Here is an 8,815-nt window from a genome sequence, read left to right as displayed (position 1 = left end):
TGACATTTTACAAGCGATTTAAAGTTTAAATCATAAAGTGCAATGCAATGTTTTGAAGGACAAAGTTACAAATGTTTCTTTAATTCTACAAGCTAATACAAGTAATTATTATTTTATTTTTATTTGCTTTATATGTTCAAACCTTGTTAACGATTCAGTGATTGTTATGATACCTCTGGTTATCAATACTTATTTATTGACCTCGTACTTGTAATAGAAAACTATCGACCAAGTAATGGATTTGATATTTGTTAAAAATAGTTATAAATGATAATAGTATAACAATTTCTGTAAATTAATTCTTATACCTATAACGTTATGATTTGACAAGCTTTGTGCACGAAGTTTCGGTTCAGCCCTGTTTAACTGACGTAAGTTTTATTTATTATCATATACATTCAAATTTAACATGATATTGACAGTTGAACAAAAGATAGTTTTATACTCTGCATATACATTTAAACTACCTAACGTACTATGAATGTAAATACACAGTATTACGCAATTGAAAGGAAGTAATAAAAACTGTAGGGGCATTATGAAGACAATACTCTTTTAAGTTAATAAATCGCGTACCAATGAATTGAGATGTAGAAAAGAAACAACACTCAGTATTCGATAATGAAGGTAAGTCATAAAACATGAAATGAAGCTTCTTTTAAAATATTAAGACGTTTTAAAAAGCATGTGTCGCTCACCAAGGTCTATGTTCATATTCAACAAAGGACACTCTAATTGAAGACGAGAATAGAATCCATGTCAACAATCACTTTTATATATATAAAAAAAGAAGATGTGGTATGATTGCCAATGAGACAACTGTCCACAAGAGACCAAAATGACACAGACATTTACAACTTTAGGTCACCGTACGGCCTTCAACAATGAGTAAAGCACATATCGCATAGTCAGCTATAAAGAGCCCCGATAAAACAATGTAAAACAATTTAAACGAGAAAAATAACGGCCTCATTTACATAGAAAATGAACGAAAAACAAATATGTAACACATAAACAAACGACGACCACTGAACTACAGGCTCCTGACTTGGGACAGGCACATACATAAATAATGTGGCGGGTCAAACATGTTAGCGGGATCCCAACCCTCCCCTAACCTGGGAGTGGTAAAACAGTACAACATTAGAACGAACTATACAAAGATTGCCTTGCTGATCAATTTTGTTATTTAACGTTTCTATTCATCTATTTTGATTTTAATCATATAAAGCTTAACGTAAAAAAAATGATAAAATTGATATTAAAGGCCATAATTTTAATAAGAAGTCGACTGACGATTTCAATCATGGAAGTTGCCGAACCTTAATTGTGGATGTTGTCATGCCAACCATTTTTATTTTTTCTAGGATCTTCTGTATCTTCTATAATCTTAATGATAACATGAACAAATGAATACATGATAAAACTTGTCATTAAAGGGCAACAAGTCCTAAAAGAAGTCCTGCAACAGATAAGCTTACTTGACCCTGTACCCCAGATAAGCATTATGTATTATTATCTGGAGTGACATAAATCCATAGTGTTGTCAATGGTATATTTTCCTTTCTCATCGTTGTTTTGTGCCGTGGATATTTCACTGGTGTTTGTTATCAGAAAACCCAAATTCAAGTCTAACGTTATCTATACATATTTTTTACCTCTATAGTCAAACTCTAGAAATGTAATAATGACAAAATGATAACGATTTAGGAGCACTTTCTAATCAATATTGAAATATGCCAATATGAAGTAAGATAATATACAGGTGAACATACATCAACTAGTATCGTCGCTTAGTAGGAACATAAAATAAGTTTTAATATTTGTTTTTGTTTGATAACACTCTTACGGTTGACATAGTTATATTTCGAAGATTAACACCTACAGTGTTTACATATTACGAACATCTTTGCAGATTTACATGGCAGTGAACCTTTGTATTACTGTTATTATAATCAAACTGATTTGAGAAGTTCACTTGACATATTAAGATGTCTTCCACAGTTTGGAGGCAACTTCTTCAGATTTAAGGAATGACATAATTATATTTGCGTGTATTTTTACTGACGACTAGTAGAGTCAGTAAATCCATACTTGCGGCCAATAATGTTCAAACATAAAAATTTCTAAAAACCCGTAATCGTCGACTACTATTGCACAACCTTGACATTGTAAATGATTCCTATCGTAAACCGTGAACTAGAGGGAAAACGGTACTATTTATTCTGCCATACTAACAATATATAAAGGAGTAGGTCCAGTAAGAGCCCTTTTTGGCCTCAAAATATAGCAGTTTTACAAAATTGATAAAATGTAAACTTTTAGGTATCTATTGAACAGTAGAGTGCTTCTGCTACATAAACATGGGCTATTTTTGACAATACAATGTACATATACCGGGTACTGGCATCATTAAGTCATGCTAAATTACTGAAATCTTCACAATTTTAGCATTTTAGTTAAATTTTTGACGGTTTCCGTCTTAAATAAAAGTGGCCGCATTCGTGTTCATTCATAATATTGAAATGTAAGTTGTATTTCATAATAATACATAACATATATAAAGGTTGCGGATGAACACGGATGCGGCCACTTTCATTTTTGACAAAAACCATCTGAAAAGTGACGTTTTTTGGCATATTTGATAGATTTTTCATATTTACGCTTGAATCGGAGCGGTTTTAATGACTCAATCAGTTAAAATCTTTCACAAAAACTAATCAAATCAATTGGAATAGACACTTAAGTGTTTAAAAAGTGTCCAAAGTCTTTCGTTAGATGAACCTGAAATTTGAGGCCAAAATCGGCTCTTACCGGACCTACTCCTTTACCACTTTTTACAATAAAAACATGGACATACAGTTATGAGTTGTATTAAGCCAAATAGGTTCATGGCCAATTTCCAACGGAGCTTGTACATAAAAATAAACTCATCATATATACCAGGATTAAAATTTTATATAACGACAGACGCGCGTTTTTTCTACAAAAGACTCATCAATGACGCTCGAGTAAAAAAATGTTTAAAACGCCAAATAAAGTACAAAGTTGAAAAGCATTGAGGACTAACAATTTCTAAACAGTTTTGCCAAATACAGCTTAGGTAATCTATGCCTGAGGTAGAATGGTATCCATGCCAATCGTTATTTTACACAAAGTTTGTAAAAGTTTGGAAGCCTTTTCGAGGTATTCTCTAGAAAATATTTCAAGGGGTTTCAAAATTTATAATGTAAAAATACACACTGTAGTTATTCATTGACAAATAAAAAAAAATTGCACCCTTACATCCAGTCGGAGCGTTCCTAATTTCTACTCAAAATTGGATTTACATGGATATTTACAATAATTCCAACAGCAAATTTATTACAACATATCTATGCATATGTTTTGATATTTTGTCTGTTTTGGAAAATATGTACAAAATAAAGGCAACAGTAGTTTACCAATGTTCGAAATTCATTAATCGAATGAGAGAAAAACAAAATCCGGGTTACAAACTATAACTGAGTGAAACACATCAAACACAAGAGGACACAACAGAAACATAATACTAAAATGTAACACACAGAATAAACAATCTATAATATAAAAACGGTCTTTCCTGCGAAATAGATATCAAAAGATATCAGGTTTATAATTCAATTCGCCAGACGCGCGTTTCATCTACACAACACTAACCAGTAATGCTCAGATAAAAAAGTTCAAGAGCCAAAACAAGTACAAAGTTGAAGATCATTGAGGACCAGAATTTCCAAAAAGTTGTGTCTAATACGGATTAGATATTCTGCCTGGGATAAGAACATCCTTATTATTTAGAATATTCCATATTTTTGCAAACAGTAAATATAAAAATGACTATAGTACATAATAGATATACATGATAACACCGAAGTGGTAACTTTCTCCAGAATAAAAACGAATACATTAAACAACCTTAACCAGCGCATACGCCAAATGGAAAATTTCCTATATCAATTCTAGCATTAAAATAAAGAAAACGACATAAAATATTGATATTGTGACCGTGCATACGGTTTCAATTTCAAACCCATAATTATACAACTACGTGAATTGACTAATTTGGTTTTAATCAGATAAGTCAAAAATTCAAAGCCTTGGAGTTTAACCGTGTAAAAATAGCAGTACACAACAAAACATTATTTGAACTAAGCTTTCATTCTATTATTTTCACTTTTTCATTGTTTAAAAATGCAAATCAAAAGAGATTGCTTTACTGCTTTTATACATACTAGCTGAATAACTCTAAAAAATATGACCAAGTTTAAATTTTATAATTGATATTGCAATCGTCCCATTAGACTTTTTATTTTTAATGTTGCTGAAGAGATCTTATAGTAAACATGAAAAAATAATCTTTATGCAGCTCCTGTACTGCATGTTTCGTTCTAAGGTCATACAAGTGAGATGTATAGCTAGCTTTTAAACCAGGATTAATCCATCATTTTCTAGATAATAAATGCCTGTTAATGTTTGTGTCAATTTGGTCTTTTGTGGATAGTTGTCTCATTGGCAATCAGACCACATCTTCTTTTTTATAAATCAAACCGCTGATTAAAAATATTAACAAGTATAATGTTGAACTACATTATTGTGAGTGCATGATGTAAATCCTCTGTGTGTACATATAGCAGCTGCTTGTTAGGCACTGTGCAATATTTATCTCAGGGTGGGGCCGGTGCAAACATGGACGATGCAAATACTTGTTTTTCATGCAATTAATTAGCGGGGCATAAAGCTTTTTTGTGTGCAATATGTGCAACATGTGCAAAGGTCTAAATATTCTTATCAAAACATATATTTGTGAGTTCTTTCTTATGGAAAAAGTACAATTGAATCTAAAAAAAAAATACCTAATACAGTGCTTCAATATATTTTTATGTGTTCATGCTTTTAATAATCATTTGTAAAAAAATAATGAAATTCTGATCAACAGAATGTTTAAAATATACTTGTACATTGTATGTACAAAGAATGTTGAAACTAAAATAAGAAAAAAAAATTGTTGTAGTATATTATTATTAAGCATTTGTCTATATAAATAAAATATCTGGAAAACTATAAGCAATGTTTTGTAAATTAAACATATGATATAACATATGATAAGTAAATGCTTCAACATAAAACAACTGTAATTGTATTTTAAATAAATATTAGAACATAATAAAATTGAATTCTTAAACCTTAAAAGAATTACAACTTAATCTATGAAAAAGCTAAATTATGTCCCTTTGGAGTATTAATTTCCAACAAAAGTCCTTGCAAACAGTAGAAAATGAAAAACAATATACTCCTGATATGATAAAAGATAGAAACTACAAAATCAAGCACTATTGAAATATTTTCTGCATGAATTGCCAAGAATGTGAACAATAATTATTCTTTACACAGGCGAATATAAATTCTTTCTAAATTTGGACTCAAGCGAGCCTCTTTTTTTTTCTTAAATGGACAATTTTTACACTGAAAATGCTTCTAGTATGACGAAATATTGCCTAATTCCATAAACAGTACAAACGTATAAACCAGAACATTTCCCATTTTAATAGATTATAGCTAGAGAAATACCCAAATTCTACATTTAGGGAATTACACAGCAAAGAAGGCAAATATCTCGTTTAAAAACATTTGTCTCGACTAGAATTCTGGTGTTTCTAATTGAACTCTATATTGCGAAAGGTGAAAAGAAATACAAAAGAACTATAGTTTGGTGTATCTTACACAGAATAGTTAATATTGACTTCCAGCATAAAGTTTTATATCAGTACCCATCAATTTGACTTATGATGATGAATCAGCACTTTTCTCAACAAGTATTGTTTTTAGTGAATATGTTTTATTCTTTGTGATAAAAATCAAATGTACTAATCAAAAGCTTCAAAATAGTATAACATAACTGATACTGATGTCCACTGTCATTTTCAACAATTTTATGAAATTTTGGCAGTCTTTTCAAATAATTCTCTAGAAAATATTTCAATAGGTTTCAAAATTTATATTGTAAGTATACTCACTGCAGTTATTCATAGATAAATACACAAAAAATATTAAACCCTTACATTCAATCACAGCGCTCCTAAGTTGACTTCCTTAAATAAAATAAAACCTTTATAAAATTGAATTATATGCATTCGAGTTGAAAAATCAATTCTGATATATATGTATTATTGAATTTTGTGCATTTTAGTTTAAAAATATAATGTTTCCATGTATGTGTTTCATTTTTTCCAGCAGGGCAAGGATTTTTTTCATTCATTTAAGAACCTTTTTTTTAATATTTGCTGTACACCGGCCCCACACTCAGATAAATATTGCACAGTCCCTCAGGAACATATCTTTCAGTTGATACTAAGTCACAGGGTTTGTACTCGTGTCATTGTTTTCTTGATTGAAAACAGACTTGAGGGTCTTGTGGTAGCAATATATCGTGGTTTGGGTTCTGACTTGGTCAAACAAAAGACTTACAAATTGGTATTTCCTGCTTCTCCACCACACACGTGGTATTTAAAAAGAGTAAAGACTTGTTGCCCTAACTTCATAGTAATGTGTCTAGATAGGGTGACATAACAGTGCCTTTATATCTATGTATAGAGTGCCATACCAGTGTAGTTGCCCTTAAAGGATTCATAAAAGTGTAGCAAATCGCGAGAGTGTCCTCTCAACAAAAATAACCCTGCCCTTTACAAAGCTGCAGGAAACACTTTTTCACGTCGTATTTTTTCTAGTTTGTATTCCCAAATGGACAAGCCTTGTGCACGAACCTTCAAAGCTTGGAAAATATAAGCTTTGGGAGACCGGATGTTACGTTTCTTCGTCAGTATTTATCAAGAGTCGTAACACCGTAAATGATATTTAAGGCATGAAGATTGAATTATACAGATTCGCTGAGTTATCTATCGTAGAGGATCTTATAAATTAATGTAGGATGCAGTCACAGACATAAGGATACCATTGTCTGAACTAGTGACAACTCTACGACAGATTATATCCATCGTATACCAGTTATGGTGATACAAGGCTGAAAACACATTTTGTATAAATATTTGTTTTAAATAACAGCCCAATAATTTTTGATTTGTTTCCTCCCTGGCAGGAATTCGAACGCTACCTATATCCTATGCTACTGAGATATCGTGGTATCGATTCGCCTTGCACTATGCCCAACGCACGAAACAACTCGACAACCCATGTTCGACAAAAAAAGAGTGGCCGGTTTGTACCTTTCCTCGTCAGTTTTTATCTAGCGTCGTAATACAGTACATGATATATAAGACATGAAAATGGAATATTACAATTCAGCTGAGATATCAATCGTAGAGGATCTAACAAAGTAAAAGATTGAAAACAACACGTTTAATAATTTCTTGAGTCCGAAAAGCTTTCCTGAATTTACCATTATCAGGAACGTTCAAAGCCAAACATTCAATTCGACCACCTAGGTTCGAAAAAAAGTCGAGTTTTCGGAGGCCGGGTGTTACCTTTCCTCGTCAGTTTTTATCTAACGTCGTAACACAGTACATGATACATAAGGCATGACGATGGAATATTACAGTTCTGCTGTCATAGAAATAATGACATAATGATATTATAAGTACGTGTGAACCAGTTAGAAAAAGCATCACTGGTGATCGAATGGATAAGATCTGTTGTAGAGTTGTCATTAGTTCAGACTTTCTTCTATATTTATATTCATATATACATCGAAATTTGACAGTTGAACGCAAGACACAGTTGAATACATAAATCTAAATTATGGCAGCTGTTGTTTACCAATGTTCCTATCCACCTCAATGACTATTTTATTGTTTTCTACATGTACTTACAGGTAATATTAATCAGAAAACAGATGCAAGATGAAAAGCAATTGTGAACAAAAGAAAAATCTAAACATACAAAAACAGTAAAATGGCATTTTCACCTGAACAATGTAGGAATGCCAGAATAAATCTGGTTTTAAGAGATGTACTTTCTAAAATGCTGCACGAATTATTGGAGAACTCAGGAGTGCCACCTCGAATAGTATATGACAAAATTGTAAACAAAAAATCGTTTAAGTTGAACCAAGAAGAATGGAAAATTGTGAAAACTTTGGTAGACCCGGCGATTGGATTCAGACAACTTGACATATCACTCAGTTGGAAAATTGGTAAATGCTTTGGACTATTTATAGCACCTTCACGTGACTGGCATGCAAAACCACAGCCAACAGAAATTGCAATAGGTGATGACATACAACGAATTAAATATGCCAGAAATAAATACATGCATGGTGTTTCAATGATATCAGAAGGAGAGATGCGCGATTTCTTTATTGAGTTCACAGAAGTTAGTAAACGAGTGGATCAATATCTTAAAAACAAAGATTTGTCATCGTCATTCCAAAGTCAAATACAGAACTGTCAGACTTTGACAATGGAAGATAGAACGAATGAAATACTTGATTCAACATCTCTTGTAGAGGATAGAAAAGGTAAACTATCAAGTAAATAAATTTTGACATGAGCATTGAAAGTTCCGTTTAAAAGCAAAAAAAAAAATAAAAAAAAATAATGGATATTCACATGATACAGATAACATGTGTAAAAAATGTTTTTAACATTCCTTCGGTTTGAGGAGGCTTAACTCTAAAACATTAGTAAAGGTGGAATGATTGATATCAAGACTACTCAATTATAAGATAAAAGCATTTTTGACATTATTTACTCTAAATAACATTGAATTTGAATTTTCTGCAAATTTGAAACTTCAAATATAATAAACGTGCATAAGTTTTATCTCATGAAAATTGTGAATTTTC

General features: G+C 31.5%; 1 protein-coding gene across 1 annotated transcript in view; it reads left to right on the top strand.

Annotated features, from left to right (window-relative positions):
* The first annotated feature begins 453 nt into the window (after positions 1 to 453).
* Positions 454 to 8,815, top strand: part of LOC143071437 (sacsin-like) — an 89,682-nt gene continuing 81,320 nt past the window's right edge. The window contains exons 1-2 of the mRNA XM_076245704.1: positions 454 to 627; positions 7,844 to 8,488. The gene's annotated coding sequence lies outside the window, so the exon portion shown is untranslated. The remainder of the gene's footprint in view (positions 628 to 7,843; positions 8,489 to 8,815) is intronic.

Source organism: Mytilus galloprovincialis, chromosome 4, assembly GCF_965363235.1.
Source record: "Mytilus galloprovincialis chromosome 4, xbMytGall1.hap1.1, whole genome shotgun sequence".
In the NCBI taxonomy this organism is placed as follows: Eukaryota; Metazoa; Mollusca; class Bivalvia; order Mytilida; family Mytilidae; genus Mytilus; species Mytilus galloprovincialis.
This window is presented reverse-complemented; position numbering and strand designations above follow the sequence as displayed.